At 39.5% G+C, this 12,238-nt stretch overlaps 1 non-coding gene across 1 annotated transcript; it reads left to right on the forward strand.

Annotated features, from left to right (window-relative positions):
- The first annotated feature begins 8,427 nt into the window (after positions 1 to 8,427).
- Positions 8,428 to 8,557, forward strand: LOC123925404. The gene has a single exon (XR_006814998.1). It is a non-coding gene; the product is annotated as a small Cajal body-specific RNA 20 (non-coding RNA).
- The last annotated feature ends 3,681 nt before the right edge of the window (positions 8,558 to 12,238 follow it).

The following is a 12,238-nucleotide window of genomic DNA, read 5'->3' on the forward strand; positions in this document are numbered from 1 at the left end:
ACTCGATTATGGAACTGTCGAGTCCAGAAAAAGAACCACACACATACAACCATTTTCTTGATGACATAGACAATTTTGCAATGTACAAGGAAAAGGATGATTGTTTCGAAAAACAGTGCTGGGTCAGCTGGACATATATAAGAAAAAATTAATTTGACATCTATCTCTACATGGATCTATAATCCAATAGGTTTGTTTTTTTTTTTAGCATTGCCTTTATTATTATTATTATTATTTCTTTTCAGAGTAACAGAATTCATTGTTTTTGCACCACACCCAGTGCTCAATGCAATACGTGCCCTCCCTATTACCCACCACCTGGTTCCCCAACCTCCCATCCCCTGCCCCTTCAAAAGCCTCAGGTTGTTTTTCAGAGTCCATAGTCTCTCATGGTTCATTTCTCCTTCCAATTTCCCTCCACTCCCTTCTCCTCTCCATCTCCCATGTCCTCCATGTTCTTTGTTATGCTCCACAAATAAGTGAAACCATATGATACTTGACTCTCTCTGCTTGACTTCTTTCACTCAGCATAATCTCTTCCAGTCCCGTCCATGTTGCTACAAAAGTTGGGTATTCATCCTTTCTGATGGAGGCATAATACTCCATCGTGTATATGGACCACATCTTCCTTATCCATTCATCTGTTGAAGGGCATCTGGGTTCTTTCTACAGTTTGGCGACCATGGCCATTGTTGCTATAAACACTGGGGTACAGATGGCCCTTCTTTTCACTACATGAGTATCTTTGGGGTAAATACCCAGTAGTGCAATTGCAGGGTCATAGGAAAGGTCTATTTTTAATGTCTTGAGTAATCTCCACACTGTTCTCCAATCCAATTGGTTTTTGTGAACTAGTGGGAGAATTGTAAGCCAAAAGATTAAACAATAAACTTTGAAGCAAAAACATCAGGGAATATCTTCATGATACTTTCTTATGTATCTATTTCTTGAACACATTTCTAAGGTGCTGGAAATATTCTATTCCTTGATCTGAGCGCTGGCTACACAGTTGTATTTGATTTGTGAAAATTCACAAAGCTACCCACACTTATGGTATATGCGTTTTTCTGTATAACTTCAAGAAATAGATACAAGAATAAAAAAAAAAACTCAAGAAAAAATATAATTGGGAGTAAATCTAACCAAATGTGTTCAAAACTCCAAACCAGAAAGTTATAAAACACTTTTGAGAAAAATTCAAAGACCTAAACAAATGTTGGGGGAGATATGCCATGTTATGAACTGAAGAACAACACTAAAGATTTTAGTTCTACCTAAACTGATATACAGATTCATACTAAACCAAGCACTGATAGGTTTTTTTAAGCATAAACTGATCATTGAATTCTAATATTTTCATAGAAATGCAGAGAGCCAAGAATAGTTAAAACAATATTAAAGAGTAAGACTAAAGTGGGAGAAATTGCCTAACTACATAGGAAAACATACTATAAAACTCCAGTAATTAAGACAGAGTGGTACTGACATCAGGATAGATAAATATAGCATTGGGGCAGAGTAGAGTCCAGCAATACATCCACACATATGGATTCTTGATTTTTAATCCATGTGGCATGGCAGAAAGGTAGTAGAAGACAACCCTTTTTTTCCCCTTTTGGAAAAGACAATCTTGTCAATAAATGATTCTAGGTCAATTGGATATCTATATGGAAAACAAAATTAAACTTGTTCACAACTTCAAACTATATATAAATGTAAATCCTAGATGAATGTAGGTCTAAATATGAAAAGTAAAACAATAAAACTTCAAGATCTCAGTATAGAAAACCTTTCTTTAAGTCACAAAAAATATTTTTTCTTCAAATGTTTATCTAAATTCTAGTTAGTTAACATACCATGCAATATTGGTTTCGGGAGTAGAATTCAGTGATTCATCACTTACATACAACATCTAGTACTCAACAGGACAAGTGCCCTCCTGAATACCCAACCCCCACCCTCATCCCTCCATAAACCCTCCGTTTGTTCTCTATCCTTAAGAGTCTCTTATGGTCTGTTTCCCTCTCTCTTTCTCCCCCTTCCAATATGTTCATCCATTTTGTTTCTTAAATTCCACATATGAGTGAAATCATAGGGTATTTGTCTTTCTCTGACTAACTTATTTCGCTTAGCACAAAACCCTCTAGTTCCATCCACATCATTGTGAATGGCAAGGTTTCATTCTTTTTGACGGCTGAGCAAGATTCCGTTGTGTGTATATATACCCCATCTTCTTTCTCCATTCATCAGTCAATGAACATTTCAGCTCTCTCCATAGTTTGGTTATGGTTGATAATGCTATAAACATCAGGGCACATGTAACCCCTTTGAATCTGTATTTTTTTATCCTTTGGGTAAATACCTAATAATGCAATTGCTGGATCATAGGGTGGTTCTATTTTTAAGGGATACAGAAAATACTAACCAAGATGGAAAAGACTGATAAATTGGACCCCATTAAAATAACGAAAATGTTTATCAAAAGACATCAAGACAGTGCAAATTGGAGGAACATAGAAGGAACAGATATATGGAACACGAGACTAATAAAGGTTTCATATGCAGAATGTGTAAAGAATGCTTTCAAATTCATAAGAAAAAAACACAATCCAATAGAAAAGTCATGAGAAACTTGAAAAGGCATTTCATCAAAGAGAATATCCTGTCAATACACATATGAAAAGATGTTCAACCTCATTCATAATTATGGAAAAGCAAGTTAAAGGTATAATGAATAGTACCCACACTAGGCTAAAAGTACAAGGTCTGGCAATCCCAGGTGTGGACAAGTTTATGGAAGGAGATGACAAACACAACTGGTGGAGGAAATGTAATTGATACAAGCTCTTTGCATCAATTGTGATATATTGTGACTCAGCCAACAGGAACAGGTGCAGATGTAATAAATAAATGTACAAAATGTTTATTATAGTAACAGTTGTATTAGACCCCAGATTGGAAACAATCCAGATATCTATCCACAGTAGAGAGTATAGAAAATCTGAAAATTCATACGATGGAAAATTTTACATCAATGAAAAAGAATGAGATCCTGCTAAATGCAACAATAGGCTTAGGTACTAAAATCATAATGCTGAGTAAAAGAAGCCAGACATGAAAGAATACATCCTGTATGCTTCCACTTTTATGCATTTCAAAACTAGTCAAATACAGGACCAGTGGACGGGAGGAAGATAGTAATGATGAAGGGGGGTTGCAGGGTGGTGGCGGAGGGAGTCCTTCTGAAGTGCTGGATACCTTCTATGGTCTGAGCTTGCTTAAGGTTACATGGGTGTTGGACCTCACTGAAGTGTATTTTATCATTTGTGTACTCTTTTCTATGTGTATTTCAATTTAAAAGTTAAAATTTTTTTCAATTAATTAAAAAAAAAATCTTTGTACCAGAACCTTAACTGTGGCCCTAAGAAGATTCCTACCTTTTTCCTGATACGTGGCTCATGTCCTATCATATGCCAGCATTCACCAGCTCTTAGCCTCTAATCTTATGGCCCCTCCTGAGATCTGCTCTCAGTTTCGAATGGCAGCCATTTGACTCAGTCTTAGCCTTTCTCCCCACCCACCTCCAGTGGCCCCACCAGGCCCAGATCCCTCAACAGTGTGAGACGTAACAACTGGCCCATTCCTCAAGGTGGAAGAGGACACAGTTACAACGTCTACCTTATACACTTTGTACATGCCTATCTCCCTCGGGACAGCAGAAGCTCCCCTGCAAAAGAAACTGTTTTCCTCATGTTTGTATGCAGCAGATCCCCAGCACAGGGCCTGGCCGGCAACAGATGTTCAAGAAGGGAGGAAGGATGCTACCTTGACAATGTATTTGACAAAATATATACCAGAGTCAGAAGAACAGAAAGGGTAGTAGAGAGCAGACCAGAGGAGGGGGATGCTTTTATGCTCCTGGTTCTGAACAAAATGGATTTGATTACATATATCTGAAAGCCTTCAATGTTTTGTTTTGTTTCCTCTGATTTTGCCTACACTTGACTTCAAACATCCCTCTGCCAAGTTCTAAATAAGGTACATTTCGCTATAATTATCTGATTACCAGAGAGATTAATAAACCTTTTCAGCTTGGCTCATAAATCACAGAGTTTTACAAGTGGGAGATTTTCAAAGAAGAGGCAAAATCTCATTGCTTAGTCACTCTATTGTCTACTTGAATCAGTTTTAGAATCTAACAGCACTTCATGTTCAAAGGCATATAAAAGTATTGACTTTCTTTGAGATGCACATTATGTTCTAATGACCAAAAGTGATAAATATTGTATTGAATGAAAGTAAGACAAGCCCAGTATTTCAAAAGACTATAAATCTTTATGTTTTCCCAAATGAAAATACACTCCTGTTTTATTACCAGAGAACAATTTGAAAGCTTTAAACTACTAAAGAGACTAAGTAATACTATGTCTGGTAAAAGAACGTGGATATTATTGTACCCAGCGGGCTTATGGCTTGCGGAAGTTGGTATTAAAGAAAGGCAGAGTGGGCATCAGATTCAGTTGAGAACCAAGAGGAGAGACCACCAACGGTTGTCCAATGTAGCACCAGCTTGGGAAATCCTAGGGAGGCCTCTAAGGGCAGTTACCAAAAACTATTCACCTGAGAAAGTTGGTATGTTTATTAGACAGAAAGCAGTGGCTACTATAGTTCTACTGTTTGAATCCCTTTTCAACAATCCAGACTGAATGACATCTTACTGCTTACTATCTGAACCACCTAGAAAGTTAAATTTAACTAGGAACCCTTCTCTTAGCTCACCCCATCATTCCCTTCCCTATTCTTACATCTTTTGGCATTACTAAAGAAAATTCGATAAGAACCTGAACTAAGGCCTTTTTGAACCTATTTCACCATTTCACCATTTCACCAAACACCATTTCAGTGGTGGCATCACAGGACAAATGGCACGCTTAGTCAATCAGCTCTAGAATTGCCTCCAGATGCTTTTCCAAAATTCATAGCTAATTTTGCAGAAAGAAGGCCTATCACTATCTTAAACTTGTATGAAAAAAAGGGAGAATATAAAATATATCACAGCGAGACAAGGAAAGAACAGATTTACTTTCCTTAGTTCTAATTCAAAAAAATAAAATCCCTGGGATGAACTCTGACTTGGGTCATGCACCCATCTTTGAGGACAGAAGGACTGAAGACTAGATGATTGGCAGTTCCCACTATAATAAAAGTTTTCAAGTCTGAAGAGCAATTGGTTCTCCCCTCAAAAAAGCATGTTATTCCCAGAAAAGACCAAAAATAAATTTGTTCCATAAATGCATGTTGCAGGGTTTGAAGGATATAATTAATAAATCCCTCTTGAATTGTCTCTGAGTTTGGAACTGAATAAGAGATAAATGCAGGTATTCAATGAACAGAGGTTAAATTACCTGTGTTTAGGCTGAATTAGAGGGAATTTCAGATCTACGCCCAATTTCTAGTTACCTTATATCTGACCCCATGTCTAGATCTTGGGATTACAAACCCAGTGGAGAGTTTGGATCTTCAAAGCAGATTTGCCAACCCAAAATAGCTGCCTCCCACCAACAAACCTCACAGTGAAGACAGAAATAAATGTTTTATGTAATGATGTTATCATTGTATGAGCAGCATATAAATGTAAAGATGGATATTTATAAAGAAATGTCATTCATGCACTCAGTAAACATATAAGGAATATCTCCTATGTGCCAGGCACTGTTCTTGGTTCTTGGCAAACAAAAATGAACCAGTCAAAGACTCCTGCTCCTGTAGAACTTAATTCCTAGGAGGAAAACAGAAACTGAAGGATATGAAAGAGAGAAAGAACATACTAGAAACAACAATCGCTAGATAGTAAAGAATAAATAGAGTAAAATTAACTTGCTAACATTCAAATCATGGGTTTAGGAGCTCACAGTATCAAATAAACGATTCCTGGGGAAAGAAAAGTTGGAGAATTTGACATTTCTCAGACCACTAGGAAAGAGAAATTTTCAGTAAAGGAAGCCAAGGAGCATAATTAGAAAAAGGCATGTAAGATTCTTCATGTTGGGTATCATATCAGTCAGAGTTCAACCAGCTGAGCAGAACCAGTAGGAGATAAATATCAAGAGATTTGTTGAAATGAATTGGCTTCTGTGCCTATAGGAGCCACCAAGGCAAGTCTGAAATCCATGGGGCGGGCTGTCAGGAAGGGGACACAGGCTCAATCTCCACTTCACAGACAGGATTTCTTCTGAGAAGCCTCAGTTCTGCTTTTAGGATATTTCAGTGGATTGAATCAAGCCCACCCAGATTATCTAGAATAATAGTCCTTCCTTAAAAATTAACTGATTATGGACTTTACATCTACAAAATACCTTCACTGCAACACCTATCTAATGTTTGATTGAGTAACTGGGAAGGGAGCCTTGCCAAGTTGACATGTCAAAGTGACCATTGCAGGTGTGAACATAAAACAACAACAACAAAAAACCTTCTTCATCAATGACTGAGAGAGAGAGAAATAGTTCATGAACAGAACAGATGAAGCCCACTCCCCAACCAGGTGAAAGGGCTACCTATATGTCTACTGTGTCACCTGGAAACCTACCTGTCACCTGCAACAGATTTGAGGTAATTATGGAACACGAACCAGAAAGCCCACAAACCTACCACTCACTGTACATAAACCATCATGGTCAGAGTTCATAGCAGTTCTTCTATGTAAGCTGTTCTCACGTCATACCTTGGGTTCTTGCCTGCCTTCCTTCCTTCCTCCCCCCCTTTTTTAAAATTTCTTTTCAGCGTAACAGAATTCATTGTTTATGCACCACACCCAGTGCTCCATGCTCCCCCAACCTCCCACCCCCCCCCTTCAAAACCCTCAGATTGTTTTTCAGTGTCCATAGTCTCTCATGGTTCACCTCCCCCTCCAATTTGTCTCCACTCCCTTCTCCTCTCCATCTCCCCATGTCCTCCATGTTATTTGTTATGCTCCACAAATAAGTGAAACCATAGGATAACTGACTCTCTCTGCTTGACTTATTTCACTCAGCATAATCTCCTCCAGTCCCATCCATGTTGCTACCCTTTGCCATATTCTTCCCTCCCCTGAGAAGAGGGTCATTGTCCCTTTCCCCACCACATAACCTGTCTTAACTCTTGCTGGACTTCTCACTGTCTAATGTGTATAGTCATTTCTCATATGCCTCTTACCTCCTGTCCTAGACGGGAACCTCTCTGAAGACAAGAGCCGATTCTTATGTACGGAACCATAGAGGGCTCATAGAGGAAACCGAAAATAAGTGTCATGAATAAATAATGAGCAACTGAAAGAAGAACTGTAAATGAGACATTGTAAACAAGGATGAAGACTTCAATACAAAAACCCAAAAAACCTCTAAATAATTAACAGTAAGTGCCCAGCCAACTCAGAAACAAAGAGTTACATTTAGATGATCTTTAAGTTTGCAGAATGCCTTGGTGTCTCCTGCAATATTAATGTTCCAATTGAATGACACAATTAACTTTTGACCAACTTTAAAAAAGAAAAGGAAGACTATGAAGTCAGAGTGTTGCAAAATTAATTCAAAATAGCAACCCACTTACAGACTTAGAAACAAACACAGCATATCCTTTAAGAAAATTCAACTTTTCACCACATTATTGGTACAGGACTAGTATCTGGAGTAAATAACAATTCTTCATGAAGGATACCACTGAATCTGTATTGAACGTAGCTTTTCATTGATAATCATATTCTCAAAACTGGCATCAGTGGGCATTGCTAATGCAAAGGAAAAGTTTGATTTTATTTTTATTTTTATTTTTCAAGGGCAAAAAATGTTTCTATATGTAGTGTCCTTACATTAGAATTAGAAAAAGGAGAAGAGTGGTAGATGCCTGCCCAAAATATCTTCACTGTGGGACTCCCTGTGACCTGAAACACTCACCATGCCACTCACTATTGCACCGTGTAGCCATATGGTTCGCAAATATTTATATTTTCCTGATTATAAAAGCACTGTATACCCATGGCAGAAAATTTAGAAAAACGTAAGAAAGATAAGAGTCCATTTACTCCTCGTGACCAACTTTCCCTAACTTTGCCATCAGCCTTGGTTGAGAAGCTCTTCTTCCTCACTGTTCCATCGCTTAAAAACCAAGCCTTAACCATAAAGCGAATCCAATCTTTCCCAAAGGCTTGAGACATGACGGGGGTAATTAAGAGTTCTACGAGCAGCGGCTTTACCCACCACAGCCAGGGCTCCAAACCCAACTCATCATTCTTCTACCTTCTTCCTGCAGGCGCTCCCCCCAGGGACAAAGCCACTCAGTCTCATACTAGACACATTTCTAGATTTAAATCCAGCTTGTGTTCATTAAGCTTATAGTAAACTCACTTTATATTCAGAGGAAAATCTCGATTAAGGAAAGAAACCCAACCAGGGCCTCTCTCCCATGGGGCTGGGGGGGTCCCTTTTCTTCTCAGCCAGGACTGGAGGCCAAGATCAGCCCTTGAGGATCCCTGTCAGAGCTGTCATGAGCCGGCAGCCTTGTTTTCCTGCCTCAGACATTAATAGTGGATGGGAACCCCCACTTGGTCCATCCCAGGCCTGCTGATTCCACAGCCAGACTTGGGTCTGAGGGGGCAGCACTGGGCATGGGACCTCCAGCTCTCCTTGGAGAGTGCCAGGCTGTCATGAGCTGATCCTGGTCTGCATTGCCCTGAAAGTAGCTTGGCTCTCCACCTGCCATATAGGCAACACCGCACCGGGTCCCAGAGAGGATTGTGAGGCACAGGGTGGTGAGGAAGAGCCGGGGCGGGGTACTGGAGAAGGAGTGCCTCAGACGTCGGGGCAAGGAGGTCAAACCTGACCCTCAGGATACAGGCAACCAGTGTAAGCCCCGATTCTAGGTTAGCCGTGTCTATGGACAGCTGGGTCTCCACGCACTTGCAAGTGGGAAGTTGTCCCCATTGAAGGGCTGACTTCCATGAGCTGACAAAATACTGCTTTAGAAAAGTTCAAGTTTTGGGCGCCTGGGTGGCTCAGTGGGTTAAGCCTCTGCCTTCAGCCCAGGTCATGATCCCAGGGTCCTGGGATCGAGTCCTGCATCGGGCTCTCTGCTCAGCAGGGAGCCTGCCTCCTCCTCCCTCTCTCTCTGCCTACTTCTGCCTACTTGTGATCTCTATCCATCAAATAAATAAATAAATAATCTTTAAAAAAAAAAAGAAAGAAAATTTCAAGTTTTAACAGTTTTTCTTCACTAACAAAAGTTCTGAAAGCATCTTATTTTGTTCCAAAAGCAGTAAACCACTTTTTGTGCAACCATGAGAAAAAAAAAAGAAGACAAACCCAGAAAGCTCCAAAAAGTAGACCAACAGTGGCAAGCATGGGATTCTGGCTGCTCAGAAGGGTCTGAGTCAGGCCCATGCAGGAAGGAAGGTGGCACAGACAGAGAAGGTTTACTGGAGGGCAGGGAGTTTGGGAAACGCCAAGAATGCATTGTTGGGGTTAAGAAAGAAGGTACATGATGGACAGGTTGAGAATCTCCTTTATTTTGCCCGACGGGGAATGGCCCGAAATGCCCTCATACCTGTGTCTGACATCCCTATATTTTAGAACACAGAAATGGAAACCTTATAAAAAAACAATTGCACCTGGGCAGATGGCCATTTATAACTCGTCTCCTGGGGAGACTCTTACTCACTGGGTCAGCAACCTGAGTCAGCCCTGAAGAAAACGTGGCCATCTGAAGTGAACACCAGATTGAGAATAATTGCTCCCCTGGGGCCTTACAGATTTGCAAAGTGACTAGGAGTCTACATGCCTTTAACTTGAGGAAACAAGAAGAGCAGACAAAAAACTGAAAACACTGAAATTCCCCCATTATATCACTGATCATGACCGGCTTCACTTAAATTTTTTTTTTTTTTAATTTTGAAATGATCTCAAACTCTAAAGAGAAATTGCAAGAACAATTTTTTTTCCCTGAGGTATTTGAGTGCGGGTTGCTAACATGATGCCCTATCACTGCTGTATCTTTTAGGGTATACTTCTCATATATAAGGACATCCTCTGACATATCCACAATGCAATCAGGAAATTAACATTAACACTGGTACATTATCACTTTATTTTTAGAACAGTTTTAGGTTCACAGCAAAAATTCCAACATACCCCCATTCTCTCTCACACACACAGCCTCCTCAAGGTCAACATCCTGCACCAGGCTAGCACATCTGTTACAATCCATAAACTGTCACTGACACATCATTATCACCCCAAATCCATAGTTCACTTAAGGGTTCACTCTTGGTATTCTACATTCTATAGGTTTTGACAAATGTGTGATGATACACACTCACCATTAGAGTGTTGGACAGAATAGTTTCACTGGCCTAAAAAGCCCTCTGCCTATTCATCCCTCCCCCAGCCCCTGGAAAACACTGATTTTTCCACCGTTTCCACAGTTTTGCCTTCTCTGAAACTGCCATAGCATTGGAATCCTATGGTATGGAAACTTCTCAGATTAGCTTCTTTCCCTTAGTGACACCTATTTAAGCTTCCTCCCTGTCTTTTCATGACTTGACAGCTCATTTACTTTTGGCAATAAATAATACTCCACTGTCCAGAGGTACCTCAGTTTACGCATCCATTCCCCTACTAAAGGATCTTGGTTATTTCCAAGTTTGGGCAATTATGCACTAAATTACTGTAAACATCTGTATGAGGGTTTTGTGTAAATGTAAGTTTTCAACTCTTTTGGGTTTTCAACTCTAAGGAGTGCAGTTGCTGGGTCATATTGTAAGAGTGTGGATAGCTTTATAAGAAACTGGCAAACTGTCTTCCAAAATGGCTGTACCATGTTGGACTCTCACCAGCAATGAATAAAAGTTCCTGTTGCTCCACATCCTTATCAGCATTTGGTGTTGTCAGTGTTCTGGATTTTGGTGTAGTGGTATCCCACTTTAACTGATATTTCCCTGAAGACATATGCTGTGAAGCATCTTTTTGTATGCTTATTTGCCATCTCCATATATTTTCCTTGGTGAGGTGTCTGTTAAGGCCTTTGGCTCATTTCCTAGTTGGGTTGTTTGTTTTCTTATTGTTGAATTTTAAGAGCTCTTTGTATATTTTGGATAAGTCATTGATCAGATAAATCTTCTGCAAATATTTTCTCCCAATCTGTGACTCGCCTTCTCATTCTCTTGAGGGACTTGAATTTTCATTGACATTTGAACTTCTTTTTTGAAATTTTGTTTTGTACTTTTCTATAATGGACCATTCTTTCCTATTTAGAATGTATTATTTAATATCTGAAATGTGAAAAATATAGAACACATATGTAAATTATGAAGCAAAACATTAAAATGAATCACTCTAAACTCATAACTTAAGATCTAGAATATTGCCAAGAAGCTTACGCCTTCAATATCTCATGCTTCCCTATGTTATTTGCAGGGATACACCTGTGTCTACACCCCCCCCCCAATCAAAGGTAACCATTGCCTTGGATTGTGCATTTATTTCTGCCTCTAAAATAGTATAATCAGGGGCGCCTGGGTGGCTCAGTGGGTTAAAGCCTCTGCCTTCAGCTCAGGTCATGATCTCAGGGTCCTGGGATCAAGCCCTACATCGGGCTCTCTGCTCGCCAGGGAGCCTGTTTCCCCATCTCTCTCTCTGCCTGCCTCTCTGCCTACTTGTGATCTCTGTCTGTCAAATAAATAAATAAATAAATAAATAAATAAATAAATATCTTAGAATAAAATAAAATAGTATAATCAGGGGCACCTGGATGGCTCAGTTGTTAAGCGTCTGCCTTTGGCTCGGGTCATGATCCCAGGGTCCTGGGATCAAGCCCCACACTGGGGTCCCTGCTCGATGGGGAGTCTGCTTTTCCCTCTCCCACTCTCCCTGCTTGTGTCTCTCACTGTGTCTCTCTCTGTCAAATAAATAGATATAATCTTTTAAAAAAAACATAATCATATATAGTGAATATAACTTTTAATTTTGTTTGCCTTAAAGGTTTATAAAAATGGTGACATAACAAAAGTTGTCTACACGGCTTGCTTTTTTCAACCAATATAATTTTTTTAGATTCATTGAAGTTTTTCAGTGTAGCTATATTTCATTGATTTTCTCTCCTATGTGTTATTTCAGTGCATGAAGTATACAATAGTGCATCTTTTTTTGTCAGTAACTATTTATATTGACTTCATTTTATACTGCAAACAATGTCGTTAAGGGAAATCTAT

This window comes from Meles meles, chromosome 14, assembly GCF_922984935.1.
Source record: "Meles meles chromosome 14, mMelMel3.1 paternal haplotype, whole genome shotgun sequence".
NCBI lineage: Eukaryota > Metazoa > Chordata > Mammalia > Carnivora > Mustelidae > Meles > Meles meles.